Source organism: Passer domesticus, chromosome 1, assembly GCF_036417665.1.
Source record: "Passer domesticus isolate bPasDom1 chromosome 1, bPasDom1.hap1, whole genome shotgun sequence".
In the NCBI taxonomy this organism is placed as follows: Eukaryota; Metazoa; Chordata; class Aves; order Passeriformes; family Passeridae; genus Passer; species Passer domesticus.
This window is the reverse complement of record NC_087474.1, coordinates 102,740,272-102,755,857: the sequence shown is the minus strand read 5'-3', so window position 1 is coordinate 102,755,857 and position 15,586 is coordinate 102,740,272. Positions and strand designations below refer to the sequence as shown.

Sequence of the window (15,586 nt, the reverse complement as noted above, 5' to 3'; positions counted from 1 at the left end):
GGATTTGAGGTTCAATGAAATCATGCAGGTAACAATTGTCAACACAAAAAAGGGGACAAAGGTGGAAAATTTTTCTATATGACTAAATCAGTAAAATCAGTGTAGGCTACCCTTCATAGCAACCCCATGCTCAGTGCTGGTTTTGGTGGCCAGCATTTTGTCTGTTTTCTATCCCCAGCTTCCTGCTGTGCGGTGCTGTTCTGTGCATCACTGCTCTGCACAAAGCCTACATCTCTCTTACCCACTGTAAGCAAACACCAAAGAAGGTGAGACAGAGCCAGCTCAAGGGAAGTAAGTTATTACAACACAAGTCACTCTGCTTGTTCTGATTTTGCAGAGCTTTCAAAATTTGTCTCTATTTTTATTCAAAATAAGTTGAAAATATAGATATAAAGTTAGCAAAACTGTTCCTTTTAGACAACTGCCTAAAGGTCTTATCCAAGCTCACCAAAATCAATGGAAAAATTCCATTCACAACAAGGGACTTTGGGATAGTTTCTAAATATTTATTTATATAGAAGACAACTGCTCTTTCAGATAGCTAATACACATTTTACAAACTTCCTTGAGGGCCTTTTAAAGCAAAACAATGACAGAGTATAAAAAACTTTAAATAAGATTGAGGTTAGATGCACTACACTTTCAGTACCACTCTGTAATTCAAAGGTTGCTATCTATGCTCTGGGCACAGTTTGGAATATTTCCTTTCCTTTTTGTAAAGGGAAAGAGATATGAAGGATTGATTTAGCAACAGTTCTAACTCTCAAAGTCTTGTTCTCTTTGTTTGCTGTCCACTCTTTACCTTGTTTACTGATAATATGCTCGTAGAGGATACATATGGGTCTAGGGCTTAATGTGGTATGTAGAATATTGTAGAAGGTCACATTGTGCTTTTTGTCTCTCAACCTGTCAGTGAAAAAAATAAAAATTAAAAAACATTGGCATTGTCTCCAAGGGAAAAGGCTGGTTTTCTCCATAGCTCTTCATTACATCACATTGGATGATATTGTTCTATACAATTAAAGAGTGCCACAACAACCCTTCCTAGGAATGAGCCCTGGCTCATTTCATTCCCTGTGGCCAGCAGTGTTTAATAAGTACAAAATACATGGTTTAAATAGTACCCTCCAGCTTGTGCGCCATAATATTGGCAATAATGTACAGAAAAGGAGCAGGAGAATATGTGTGAGGGGTTTGCATGTGTGTTGTGTATGTCACAGCAGGAGCATGTTCCATATAGACAGAGGTCGTCCAGCACAATACACTGGGGCTGCACTTAACTCAGCATCTCTCTGAAGCAAAACCAGGCACAAACCCTAATTAAACCCAGGGTGTGAATCCCTGGAGGGCAGTGATAGAAGGGTCTGTGTACTAATCCAGCCTGTGCTGACTAACAGCAGCGCTGCACAATCACTGCTGTATGAATATATTCTTCTGGCAGCTGCATGCAAACGGCAGTCTTTGCGATTCTGATGACTTTTCATTTTTATGACACTGTGTTTTAGCTTCAGGTGCGAGTGTGAGACTGCCAGTTAAGTGGCTGTTCTGATTATTTTAAGTAGTCACTAATCAAAATGCTGAGCAGAGGGGGCCGGGGGAGAAGGGGGAAAGGGATGGAGGTAAGAGATGTAAAGGAATGTGTGAGGGTTAGAAGGGGAGGGAGGAGGGCTTTGCATCTGATTTTCCTAAGCAGGGCAATTTCTTTAGCGAGGAAGGTGAGCCTGTCACTACTTGGCCCCTGTCTTCTGCAAGTACTTTAACTTCTCAGCAACCCAAATGATGATTATAGCGAAGGGGAAATGACTGGAAGGTTTCTAGCAGCAGCAGCAGAAGCAACGGCAGAGAAATGCATTGTGAAAAATCAGTTCTAATAAAGCCCCAGCACTGACCTTAGAAACATAAGTATTTATATTATTGACTTCTGTATGAGGTTATTTGTTAAAAAAAAAAAAGAAAGAACAAAGTAAAGAAGGAAAGAAAAAAAGAAAAGAAGGTCTTTCTGTTCTTGTCTTGAGACCTGAGGAAAAAAATAACTAAAATTAGAGAAACTGGAGATATAAACGCAGTGAGTAGAATAAAGCAAAATACCTCTGGGGTGTTCATCTGCCATAGTAGTCATTTCATATCTCATCTGTTATATGAATGTGATAGCTCTTTCCCTTTTTGATAGGATCATTATGTAGACTCCACAGATTCAATTCCATTTACAAGTCAATGGTGTGAGATTTTATGACAATTCTTTTTACTGGGTTGATTCTGGATGATCTTCCTCTACCAAAAAAAAAAAAAAAAAAAAAGGAAAAAAATCAGGAGAAGGGGACAGTGTCATTTGATGCTGACACATGAGAGTTCTGGATGCATCAGACATTACTAGTGACAGATTTAGTAGCACTGTCCCATCACTAATATGCCCAGGTGTTCTTGAGCCTCAGCGTCAATGCTGCCAACATTTGAAGAGGTCTGTGCTGAATGGAGATCTGTTGCTGGGGAAGAAACACTTGCTCTGGCTAGCAAGGGTAGCTGGTATCAGCTGAACTCATAGGCAATACATCCCACAGATGATTTACTTGTTATCTTGCTCAGGTCCCTCATTCCCTGGCACTTCCCTCAGCCCTCCACAAGGGCAGCTCCAGCCTGGAGCTCCTTAGAGCCTGTGGAGAAGTGGTGATCATATATCTATGCTCCACAGAGGAAGAAGTGCTCTTCTCTGAGTGCATGCTGTGCCTACAGCAACTGATCTGGGCCCCAATGTAGGCTTGTAAAGAGGTGTCTGGGAAAACTGCGTTATGGCAGGAGTGTTTATATAGGTCCATTGTATCCAAATCGTTACATTCTGCTGTAACTTTGCCTTTTCCTGACTGCAAACTGAAGTTTCATAGAAGGTGTGGGTTACATACCTTTAGGGTTAAAATGAAACCCCATGTTTTGTGTCATGGAAGTGAATGAGGTGGATCTGTGAGGGATTGGACAGTGAATATTGTCAATATAGGCGCATGCTCACAGTGAAATCCCCTTTGCTTGGGATGCCATTTCTTTGTTTATTGTCAAGCTCCATTCTGTCACAAGCAGGATTCACCAGAGTAATCCCCAAGAGCAGCATAGGAAAGGGAAGTACCCATGTGTTTAATACAGGAGGAGCTTAAAAAGGAAATAATCTCCTGTGTAGGGCAATGTCAAGTCAGGAAAAAAAACCCAAAAATCTCTTGATGTCCTTTCTGGCTGTACCTTTTTGTACACTGCAGAAAATAAAGAAAGAAAGGAGCATGAAAGTTTGTGAAAAGCAAGACCCTACCAACTTTCTAAGTGATTTTTTGTTAGGGCATGTCTTCAGGCTATGATAAATAGCTTTTGTGGAAAAGTTTTACTGTTTCAGCGCATGTTCCAAGCATGCCTAATGTATGTGTGTCCATTCAGAGCCTCATGGAAACAGGAGCTGCTCCTCCTCCCCCTCCCTCGGCCACCTCTCCTACAAGCAAAGGTCTGTCCCTGAGCTTGGGGGTTGGAGCACATGCTCATGGACTCACACTCTGTCACGGGGCTGACTCCAGCTCAAATACCCTCCTGCAGAGCAGGCCTGCCTGGGGAGGTGGTGTTCACCACCAAAAGAAGGTGAAAAGGGCATTGAATAAACAAAGCAGGGGGAAAAATGTCAGTGGTTCTCTAACCCTTGGTTAAAGCATTTGGCAGGATAGAAAGGAGACCTGGGGACTAGTCACCATCATAATTAATCCTTACAGAGTAACCGGATAAACCATTTCCTACTGGTTCCTGGCTCAGCATGTCAGCTTGTGACAAGGCACTCTCAGGCAGCAGACTTTTCTGATTTTGAAGGGGAGCCTAAATGCATAATTTAGGGGTTTAACTCTGCCTTGCAAAGAAGGTGCTTAAAGGTGAGGCTGTACAATGCTCATCATTAGTCATTGGTGATTTAACCCTGGGAACCTCCACCTTAGCCACAAAATTTATGAGGATATCAACATTAGGAGACTCCAGTAAAACCCCACAAATTTTTGATGCATTTGGAGAAGGGCTGAGACCCTTTACAATGTTTTCCCCAAACAACACTGCTTGCCACAAATCCTGCAGGACCCATTACACACCAAAACACCTCATGCCCTCATGAGATACAATACCATAAAAGTGAATCTAGCAGCTGCTATTGATTAAGCCAAGTCATTGCTTCCATGCCTATTCCCATGTGGGTTTATCAGACATTTATGCCACATATAATGTTGCTCCTCCTGGGTTCATGACTGCCCAGAACACACATTTCACTTGAGCTCCTTCTCAGCCCCAAATCTCAGTGGACCTCCAGTCAGGCAGAATTCATACACACAGCCATGCTTTGAGCTACAGGCAAAGGGGAGGACGACAGTGCCACACTCAGCTCCCTCCTCCTCTGACAGATTTCTGGGCTATTTGAACCTTCTCTTCTGTGGCAAAAAATCAGAAGGGATGAGCTAGCCAGTCATTTGCAATGCTCTTTGGTGAAGAAAAGTCACTTCATAAATCTAAGATACAAGTATGATAGATGAATTATTTACTAATAGGAAGCCCTTTCCCCCTCCAAATTAAAGTACACCAGAAAACTGGAAACTACTTGAGGAAGAAAGATACTGCAAGAAACCCACCCAGCTACAGACATATTTGGGAACAAATGCAAAGCATATCTTCCTGTGCTGCTCCTACATAAGAGGTAAATACTTTGATTTGCTATTTTATTAGTCATAGGCATGGACCTGGAAGGCTTTCTCTATTGCTCTATCTCATTGATGGCCTGTTTCCATGGGGGTAGGGAAAGCCTTGGCATCTGGTGACTGATAAAAGACAGCACCCATATCCAGCATTCCTCTCAAGTCTCACTTTTCTGGTCATAACAAACGCACTGAATTCAGTGCAATTAGTCCAAAAGGAGGTGTTTCTATCTTTCATTTCAGCATAGATTATGTGCTATAACATGGCATTCGGAGTCATCAGCACTTTAGCTTAAATAATTATGTTTTACAGTGAGAGGGTTTTGTTTTACCTCAGTCAATTAATAACAAGCCATACTCAAATTTAATAAGTGTAATGAGAAACTCTTGTTTGATTTTTCTGAAGTCACGTGCCAGGGTAAAAGATGGAGTAGGCTATTCTTTTTGACTGGTGCACGAGGTCAGTGGCAAACCAGTATCGCTCAAGGGTGGTGTCTGTCAGCTTGGTTTCCAGACTGTGCCCTAAATGTTTGAAAATGTTAGAGAAATCCAAAAGCTACAGAAAAATATATTCTCAATATGTTAATTGTCAATAGGGACAAAACATTGCTTTGAATATTTGTCTGTCTGTCTGTCTGTGTGTGTGTGTGTATATATATTTTTTTTCCTTTTTTCTTATGTACTCTGTTTTTCATTACATATACATGTATTATTTAATCCTCTGTTGTGGTTAACATCCTTGGTGTAACCAGTATATCTGCACTGCTCCAGCTTCAAGCCAACTAAAGGAAAGGTTCTCCACAGTGGATACAGACACCTTGGCTGTCTCCAAGGCTGCAGGTCCTCCTTCCCTTAGTAAGTCTTGGACAACTTGAAGAAGGTTCCTCTGTATCTCCAACTTTTCAGCACATGGCAAAAACTGAGGCTACAGTTTTAGAAGGGTTGTTATGTATTACTTCAAAAGCCTTCCCTGGTTCATCCCCCTGCAGTTTGCAGGGTAGGTTATGGCTTACTGATTTTACTGGCCACACCAGTGCATTTATGGTGTGTGGCAGCTGCATCCAGGTTATCAGCCCATGCAGGGACCAGTCCCAGCCTGGTCCTTCAGGGGGTCACTGAATGCTCATGGCAAAGGTCCATGTGTGGCTGAAAAAGGAGTGCATATCCAGAGGAGGAGTGGGCACAGTCCTGTTTCCATGAATTAGATTCAAAATTAATTTGTAAAATTGTTGGAGGTGTAATCCCTTGGTTTGGGAAACCACTTAAGTGCATGCTCCAATCTATCCATATTTAGGAAAGCAGTTTTAACACTCCTTGTTAGGCAAGTGCTTACATTACTTTTTCTTCAATAGAGCAACTTTCCTGAATTAAATCTTTTAAGCTGAGTGGTATGCTCACAGCATGTGCCATTCTGCCTGCCTTTGTGAATGTTAGATCTGTACTGCAACTGGATAATCTTTGTACAAATAAGAACACTATTTTTCAATATGATTTTCAGTTTTTCACTCACTTAAACCAGAGAAAATCTTATAGCATAGTCTATGCAGATTTAACATTGAAAAGTTATCTTCAAACTGCACACAGGAAGACACTAAGGATAATTTGAAAGAAACTATCTTTTTAATGCATTTTCGTCCTTTTTTTTCCAAAGAGTAGTTCAAAATTTCCTGAAAATGGACTCACTGTTCAAAACTACTGTGTAGGTAATTTCTGCAAGGAACGACTCGTCTGTAACTCATGCATGAGTGATTGGCATTAAAAATCTGAGCTGTTTTGACTGGCTATTTCTCCCATAGGGTGGTCTTTCCCTCTTGCTAAAAGAACATAGCTCTTAGGTTTAGGTTCCCACTGCAGTCCTCTCTGTTTACATAGGGTACACTTGGCTTTCCTCAAATATTCTAGTGTTGTTGGGTTAAAATCCACTTGTTGTGAGGAAGAAAAAAAAGTCTCATTTTTTTTAAGGTAAAGTGAGTGTATTTGGGCTATATTAGCACTCCAGTTTTAGCCATTAAGCACTGTGTAATCTATGCCTCTGCACCATGTGCCAATCTGCCCAGACTTCTGCAGTGAGCAGAGTTTTTGAATGCACTGAAGAGTTATTAGCGTGCTTTTTTTTATACAATTACAGTGCAGCTGTATACGTCTGTTCCTCTGAGCCAAGCATTTTATGTGCTAGAGGTTGGCATGTGTTGGAATGATGCAAGTAAAAAAATAAATACAGGAGAGTAAAATGTTGTTGAAAGCTGTGAATCTTGGTGTTAAGGTGGGCTCACAAAGAAGCTCAGGTCTCTGAAGATAGATGGGACTGTGGTTACTATGCTGCTGGTTTAGAGTTAAAAGATTGTAATAAGAGAGAAAGGAAGAGGGGTTAGAAACAAAATTTTAAAAGATAGTTAATGTCTTTCTTAAAAATAAGAAATTTCTGCTTGCAAAATAAGAACCTCATGATAGAACATCAGCTCAGAACAACTGCTGTGTAGCTGAGGAAGAACTTGAATCCTTTTACAGACTTTAAAGCTTTAATCTTGCCATCAGCTGACAACGAGTCTAGCCAGCTGCCTGCCTATGAGATGCTTTGACAATTCATTTATATCACTGACCTTGACATGCCATTTTTTGCATGATAAGAGTTTGCTTTTGGGGTGGCACTGTCTGATAGGGCTGGCTAGAAAGAAGCTTGCAGAACCCTTCCATCAACAGCATCTCTCTGGGACGCGCATTTCACTCCAGGGCTCTTTGCCAGCTTCCCTTGTTGCAGACCGTAAATGAACGTCTCGCTCTGCCTACACACTGTTCCACCTCTTTTGCAGATTTCAAATGGACAAACAGGTATTTTTGAATGCCTTTCACATGAAAAGGGACTAAAGTGTCTTTTCATCCTGAGTTGGAAAGGAAAAAATCCATTGTGACAGATATGTACAGTGTATAGTATGCATGTATGCATGTGTATGTATATGATGGAAAAAAAGCACTAATCACTTTTCAGCATTTCTAAAACTTCATTTCCACATGCACATTAAAAATTGCTTAAAACCACTATACAAACAGAAAAACAGTGAACCTGAGCCCAGCTGCTGAAATCTCTGAAGTGTCATGATGGGTTCAGTGTGAGAATCTGTACAGGAAGGTATAGGATCATGACAGAAAGGTTGGTTGCTCTTGGAATAGAGCTCTGCTTGCACAAGAGAAACAGTGAGTGAATTATTCTCTCCTTTTCTTTAAAACATTTTTGGTAGCAAGATAGATTTAGACACAAAAGTCCTAAAAAAATATATAAGACTCATGATGTGGGGAAGAGATTTTTTTTAAATTTCATTTGGGAATAGGCGAACTCGGAGGCAGTCTATCTGCCTTCCTGTCTGATGGCCCGTATTCTTCACAGCACTCCTGAGGCTGCACTCTCACCGCATATAATTCCTCCCCGGTCCAGTCCTGTGTGCAGCATGTGGACTGCTCTCCGAGGGGAGGGGGATCTGACTTGGCTGGCAGTCAGAGCAGCAGGAGCAATTGCAGATGCTGCTATTTACACTATTTTCACATTCTGAAGAACAAAGAGCAGGAGGCTGCCAACAAATCTTAGAGGCTAAGCCTTTGCCCTACACGCGAGGCACAGCCAATGAATGCCGGCAGAAACATGCAGTGCACCACTTTGTGAGATATTGCATCTCTGTTTTGGTGAAAATGCAGTCAAGATCACTCACTGAGAAAGAAAAGAAAGGTAAAAAAGGAGCTTCATTGCCCAGGAGTGTCAGCCTTCCAGGAGTGTGAGGCTGAATGAAATATTTCTGTCTCTCGTGAATGAGCCATTCCAGGTCTCGGGGATGACTAACCCTTAAAATTCATGGTTGTGGTGGTAACAAAGATAGATGTTTATCCACTGCTCTTTAATCTAAGCTAGACATGAGCCCAAACACAGTTCTTTGTATGAAGAAATGCTATTTCTGTGCAAAAGCATTCTAGAGATTTGCATTGTGCTGCTGTGACTGGACATGTTTTGCCCCTGTCCGTGGGTTTCCTGTATGGACTCAGAGAAGTCCATCAGGCTGAGGTTTTCAATAAGGTGAAAGAGGTAGGCTCTCCATCTTCCTTAGAAAATCAAGGATAATTCAGGTTTCTCTGAAAAAGGTCCTCTGAAAAAGCCCAAGATTGATCCTGTTGTGTGCCTTGCCTTTTTTTTTCCTTCTGGTCGTGCCTATTTGCCTTTATTCTCTATTTATGTGGCAGACTGCAGTGTCTGACTGCATGCACAAGGAGTGGGACTCTTATCTCAGTTAGACCCTCTAGGTGTAAGACACATTAATAATAATATTAATAATTTCTATTACTTATGACAGACATCTGTGTATCTGTAATACGTACAACTTGCATCTTTCATCATTAGAGTGCCAGAAAAGCCAGATGATAAATTTTAGTTTATTAATAAGAATTTATTCCAGTGCTTTTTGATTATTTTTAGCCATCTAAGGATATTTTTGTACATGGACAGACCTCCTTTATCTTCTTTAAATCTGGACTGGGATTCAAAATCAGGTGTATGCATTGGAATTCAGGTGAGTTTTTGTGGTGAGAATTTGGTTTGCTTCAATTTACCATTAGAGGACCTCTGCAAAGAAGCAAGTCATGGAAAGTGCTAGGGATTCAGCACTGTCTTCCTGCAAAGGAGCAGATTCACAGACTTGGAATAATTTCAGATCTAGCTTTAACAGTTATTCCTCTACCAGTCTTCTCCTCTGCTTTGCCTAGTGAAAATGAAACTCTGGCATTTAAAAAAAAATGTGACTTTTAGGGAATTGGCAATTTGGAAGGTCTCCCATCCACAGTGCTTCTGTGTGTTAGGTGGGAGAAATCAGCAGAGAATATTTTCAGTGTCAGATCCTCCTGACTTGTGGGAGGATTCACAGTAATGTGAAAGAAAAATCATTTTCAGATAAACAGCGTATCTAAGGACACAAGCACAATGGAGTTTTAAGCTCTGGGGGTACACAGATAGGCATTCCAGAGGCATTCCATTCATCTAATTCAGATGAATAAACACCCGTAGCAGGTCCTCTACATTACAGTACCTGCCTAACACTGGCTCAGACTTCACTAGCAAACACTTTCCCTGGGAACAGCCACAGGCTAATCCTGGATTTGTGTGCCCACAAGGAGTGAATATTGGCTATGCCTCTAGGGGACCCCTTTGGGTTTACTTTAATAAAAGGAAGAAATCTCAAGATTTGATGCAAAGAGCATATCCCAAATGGGCAGAAACACGGGCCTTTGGGCCTTGCACCTTGTGTAGTCTGTTCACTCTGTGCAAAAGGAGTGTAAAGTACTAGCAGAGCTGCATGCTGCCATTTTACACCAGTTCTTTACAGGTGTGACAAGGTGCAAGGTACAAGATGACAGAGAATGGAGGCCCTTTAGCTGTTGCTCAGACTCTTCTGCTATTTACCTAGCTCTGGGACAATTATTTTTCAAGGAAAAGAAAAAAAAAAGGAGAAAAAAATAACCCAAACACTGCAAAAAAATCATAAACTCTTAAAAGCATACTTTATATTCAATAAACATGCTTGTGAACCTCAAAGTATGTTTAAAATGTGAATTAATTAAAGCACCACAATTTCTGAGAAGCAGTTTTTATCTCAGGCATTAAAAAGGAGAGAAAACACCTTGCAAAGAACCCAAGTGGTTCAGTTCTGATGTCCTGCCACGTAGTGGAGATGATAAGCAAGGCTTTCTGATCACCAAAAAGTATCAAAAATCTGGGGTGAGTTTCACTTAAGCTCCTATTCCTTAAACCCTGGGCAAACTAGAGAGTTATGGTAGAGTTACACACACACACACATACATGCATATGCACACACATTCCCTGGGGATGGTTACAGGTAGGGTGAGAAGATACTAGAGGTCTTTATTTTCAGATACGCACAGAGTGGTTTTATAAGCAAACGGGCAGATATTCTGGTTATTCTTGGCCATAAAGTCCTTTCGAAGAAGCAGAAAAATAAATCAAGTGGGACTGTGTAAAGGGAAAAATTGAAAGAACTTTGTTTCCAGAGCCATCCCCACCTCAAGGAAAGAATCCCTCTTCCAAAGCTCACTGACCTGCCAGGAAATAAACTGTCTACAGGTCACACCTCCAGTTGCTTGATATTAATAACATATATTTTCCCCAAACACCCAATGAAACCCAAGAGGTACAGCAGCAGTGGGGCCATCTCGGTGCATCCACCCGACTAACAAGGTGGAAGGATGGTGCTGTGAGAATTAAAGGGCAGACTGTGAGCAAGGGAGAGGAGGGGTTGAGTGGTTTGTATAAATAAAGGTAGAGCAAACATCTCCTATGTGACAATGCTGTGACAGTACATACACTCTCATCTATACACAGGTACCTGTCGGAGCAGCTACTGTAACCATGTTGTAAAATATTCAATGACTCACTGTGAATAACTGTCTCATTTAGAAGAATAATCTGGTGACAAGACCAACATTGTTAAGTTGTGTCAACTTGTTAGGAAAAACATAAAACAAAAATACCACTAACATCCAAGGGCTGGAGGCAATGTCAATAATTTTTTGGAAGTGAGCGGCTGGAGGAAAGTGAGGCTGGGCTCCAGCAGCTTAGCACAGGCTCAGTTTGCAGACAGGAATGCAGTAAATGAGGCCAACCATTTACAAATCAGCGCCACGCTGATTTACTGGGGTGAACGTAACATGACAGAGATCCCCCTGCCTCAGATATGAGCAGGTATCTGTCCTTAAGTATGAGATGCTATGGGCCCAGTTCTACCTTTCCATGCAGCTCTCCTCCAACGCAAGGGTCTCTGCTAGAGAAAAGAGTAGATTACCAAGAGACAGCTTCTTGTCTGACCCCATTCCCAGCTCTCCTGAAGCTAGGATACCCACTTCCAGTTTCAGACACTTACTGAAATCTGTTGCACTAAAAAGGAAAGTGTGAGCCTTGTTTGCCTCTTCAGATATCTCATGGGCTGCAGAGAACAACATATCACCATATGGAGCAGCATGGAGACTTCCAGACTGGGAAAGTGAGTCAAGAGCAACACATAATATAACATAATATAACTAATATAGTATATATAATCTATACAATAAGTGCAATTATAATAGTATAACAGAAAATAATCCAATGTAATACCATGTGATTTTCATTCCCCTCCCAATAAAGATGAGGGTGCCTGCCTGATGAGGTATGGAGGGGGTGACCAGGCCAGAAGGAAGGTGAGACAATAAGCTGTGGTCTAACTGGTTGCTGCTGCATCTGATTTGACTGCACTAATTGACATGGGTGGTTCAGGCCTTGCCCCTTTCAGCACTGGGACACATCTCTGCAATCTGCTGCTGCCTGCTACTAGATCATTTCTCTCTGTGTGCCTGATGCACATGCTCTTGGCACACTGGCCAGCTCACACACCTCAACAGCACCTTGTGATTAACAGGCAGAAGCACAAAGGCTCCTGGCATGCTGGCCAGCTTGTATGGCCCACTAGCCTTTGCTCTCCTGTGGCATTGTGCGAAAGCTGCTGAGAGGCACAAGCTGGCTGCCAGATGAGGCAAGAAGCAGAGCCAAAATGCCACAGATCATACAGGAAATAGAAAAAAAGAAAGCAGGGCAGGAGTCAGGGAATTTATTCCTCCTGAGTAGCAGCACCTGTAGTAACCATAATAAGCAATCAGAATCTCAGGAAAAATAAGAATCTGTGAAGGTTATCTAGTCCACTTTCCTGCCCAAAGGAAGACCAACTTGAGAACTAAGTAGAGGTTGCCCAGGGTATTGTCTAGTCAAGTTCTGAATGCCTTCAAGGATGGAGACAGGCAAACTGGTACAGTGCTCGATCATTCTCACCATGAAGAACTTTTACTCTGTGTCTCATTGGAATTTTTATTGCTGCTGCTTGATTCCATTGCCTCCAGTTCTTGCACTGGGAACAGTGTAGCTCCCTTTCCTCTGTAGACTTTGACAGGTAGTCAGTAGAGTTATCAAATAGATTCAGCCCCCAGTCAGGCACCATTCTCTCAGCCTCTCCTAATTTGACCTGACCAGCCTCTCTGCCTGACTTGCTCCAAATTGTCTATGTCTTTTTGTGCAATGGCATCCCAGAATTGGACAGTACCCAGATGGGATCTCCCAAGGGCTGAACAGCAGGAAATAATAACTTTGCTTGACCTGCTGGCTATACTCATCCTAATGCAGCTTGCCTCCACCTCTCTTATTCACACTGAACTTGTCCACTAGGATTCCCAGATGCCTTTTTGGAGGTGCCCTGGCTAGTCACTCACTCTCCTGTACCACTGCAGTTTTACATTCTTGATGCAGAGCTTTGCATTTGCTTTTTTGAACTTCTTGAGGTTTCTGTTAGTCCCCATATGCAGCCTGTTGAGGTCCCTCTAACTGGCAGCCCTGCTCCCTGCCTCCATTGGCAATTTCCATCACCACAATCCCCTGCCTCATTCCCCACTTTGGCGCCATCCAGAATCTTGACAAGGGTTCATCCCACCTCATTCCATCACTCAGATTGTTGATGAAGCCAATAAAGAACACAGGCCTCAGTATCAGTCCCTGAAGAATGCCACCAGTAATCATCCATCACCTGGTCTTCAAAACACCAATCATTGTTTCTTAAGTCTAGACAGTCCACACAGATTTTATCCATCATGCAATCTTCCTTCCAGTCTACGTCCTTCCAATTATCTACAGTGACATTATGGAGACAGTGCAAAGGACCGTGCTTAATTTGAGGTAGATAACATCCGCTGCATTCCCTTTATCATTTACCGAGCCAGTCATCTTAATGTTGTTGTGCTTGTTTTCAGGCATAATTTGCCTTTGGTAACTCCCAGCATGTAGTTTCACTGTTCTGTTCTTTGAGTACTTGGCAATGGGTGTTTCACAGAATTCACAGAATCACAAAGGTGGAAGAGACCATTAAGACCCTCAAGTCCAATCCATGCCCTAACACTTCAACTAAACAATGGCACCAAGTGCCCCATCCAATCTTTTTTTAAACACATCCAGGGATGGTGACTCCACCACCTCCTCAGGCAGACCATTCTAGAACTTTATCACACTTTCTGTAAAAAACTTTTTCCTAATATCCAACCTAAATTTCTCCTGGCACAGCTTAAGACTGTATCCTCTCATTCAGTCAGTTGCTGCATGGAAAAGAGACCAACCCCCACCTGACTACAAACACCTTTCAGTTGTGGAGAGCGATGAGGTTACCTCTGAGTTTCCTTTTCTCCAGGCTAAACACCTCCAGCTCCCTCAGTCATTTCTCACAGGACTTGTGTTCCAAGCCCCTCACCAGCCTTGTTGCCCTCCTCTGGATGCGCTCAAGTGACTCAAGGTGCTTTCCAAACTGAGGGGCCCAGAGCTGGATGCAGCACTCAAGGTGTGACCTCACCAGTGCCAAGTACAGGGGGAGAATGACCTCCCTGCTCCTTCTGGCCACACTATTCCTGATACAGGCCAGGATTTCCTTGGCCTTCTTGGCCACCAGGGCACACTGCTGGCTCATGTTCAGCAGGCTGTCAACAAACACCCCCAGGTCCCTTTCGGCCTGGGCACTGTCCAGCCACACTGTCCCCAGGCTATAACGCTGCTGGGGGTTATTGTGGTCAAAATGCAGGACTTAGCACTTGGACTTAGTAAACTTCATCTTATTGGATTCCACCCATCCATCCAACCATTCCAGGTCTCTCTGTAGAACCCTCCTACCTTCCAACAGGTCAACACATGCTCCCAGCTTAGTGTCCTCTGCAAATTTACTAATGACAGACTCAATACCTTCATCCATAAAAATATTGAACAGAAATTACCCCAGCACAGTCCCTGAGGGACACCACTGGTGACTGGCCCCAGCTGGATGCAGCACCGCTCACCAGCACTCTGGGCCCGGCCATCCAGCCAGGTCCTAACCCAGCAAAGAATGCTCCTGTCCAAGCTGTGGCAGCTTTTCCAGGAGTGTGCTGTGGGAGACAGTTTACAAGCTTTGATCCATGATCTTTCTAAGGGTTCTCCTTAGTCTGACTAGTCAGTCATTTTCCAGAACTTTCTCCGTTTCACTGATCTCCACTCTTTGAAATGGACAGAGAGCTCTCCCTCAGGACCATCAGATGCTGGGCTGCACTCATTGTTTTCTACTTTCCCAGTCTACAAAACTGGTTCATAGTCTGATCTACTTTGGCCACAGGCTGTACCTCACTCTACCAGAACCACAGGTATTTGGGAGGCCTGAGAGTGGACCTGGCCAATGATCTCAGGCAAAGAAATCATCAAGCTGTTGCACCTTTCTCGTGTCCTTTGTCACTAGGTCCCCTGCATCCCTCAGCAGTCCCACATTTTCCTGCTCCTTCTGACTGACCAGTTTTGTACTGTTGCACAGCAGGACAATGATGGAAGAGTTCTCACCCTGGCAGCTGTCATAGCTCTCACCAAGGTGACTGCCACCAACCTGGCTGTTCCACACTGCCCAAAGAAGGGCAGAAGAAGACAGACACCCTCACCCATCTTGGCTGGATGGGGGTAAGAGAGTGCTCCCAAGGGGTCCTAAGTGGAAAGATAAAAGTATCCTGTATATGACCAATAGGTTGCCAGAAACCCATCCATGCTGGGAATACAGACAGAAATCTGAGTTCACCTTAGAAGACAATAAATGTCTTCTGGGAAAAGAACCAGCAATCAACCCATTGATCTAACCGAGGCTTAAACAACCATAATTCAGCAAACTATTAAGACACCTATCTAGTTGTCCACTTAATAGAACTACCCTGGAAAATACCCATTCACTGAAGTTGAATAAGAATGAGTGCATTATAACTTACATTACTGCCAGTCGACAGATGGAGCAAGCTAAGATGAAACCCTGGCCATTATAATATAGTGATCT

General features: G+C 42.8%; 1 long non-coding RNA gene across 2 annotated transcripts; it reads right to left on the bottom strand.

Annotated features, from left to right (window-relative positions):
• Positions 1-621: 621 nt before the first annotated feature.
• LOC135289057 (uncharacterized) lies at positions 622-14,077 on the bottom strand. 2 transcript variants are annotated; one of them, XR_010351861.1, is made up of 3 exons: positions 13,921-14,077; positions 2,089-2,271; positions 622-906 (listed from the first exon to the last, which is right to left on the bottom strand). It is a non-coding gene; the product is annotated as an uncharacterized LOC135289057 (long non-coding RNA). The 2 variants fall into 2 exon arrangements; XR_010351862.1 differs by lacking the exon at positions 13,921-14,077 and adding an exon at positions 11,606-11,719.
• Positions 14,078-15,586: the final 1,509 nt, after the last annotated feature.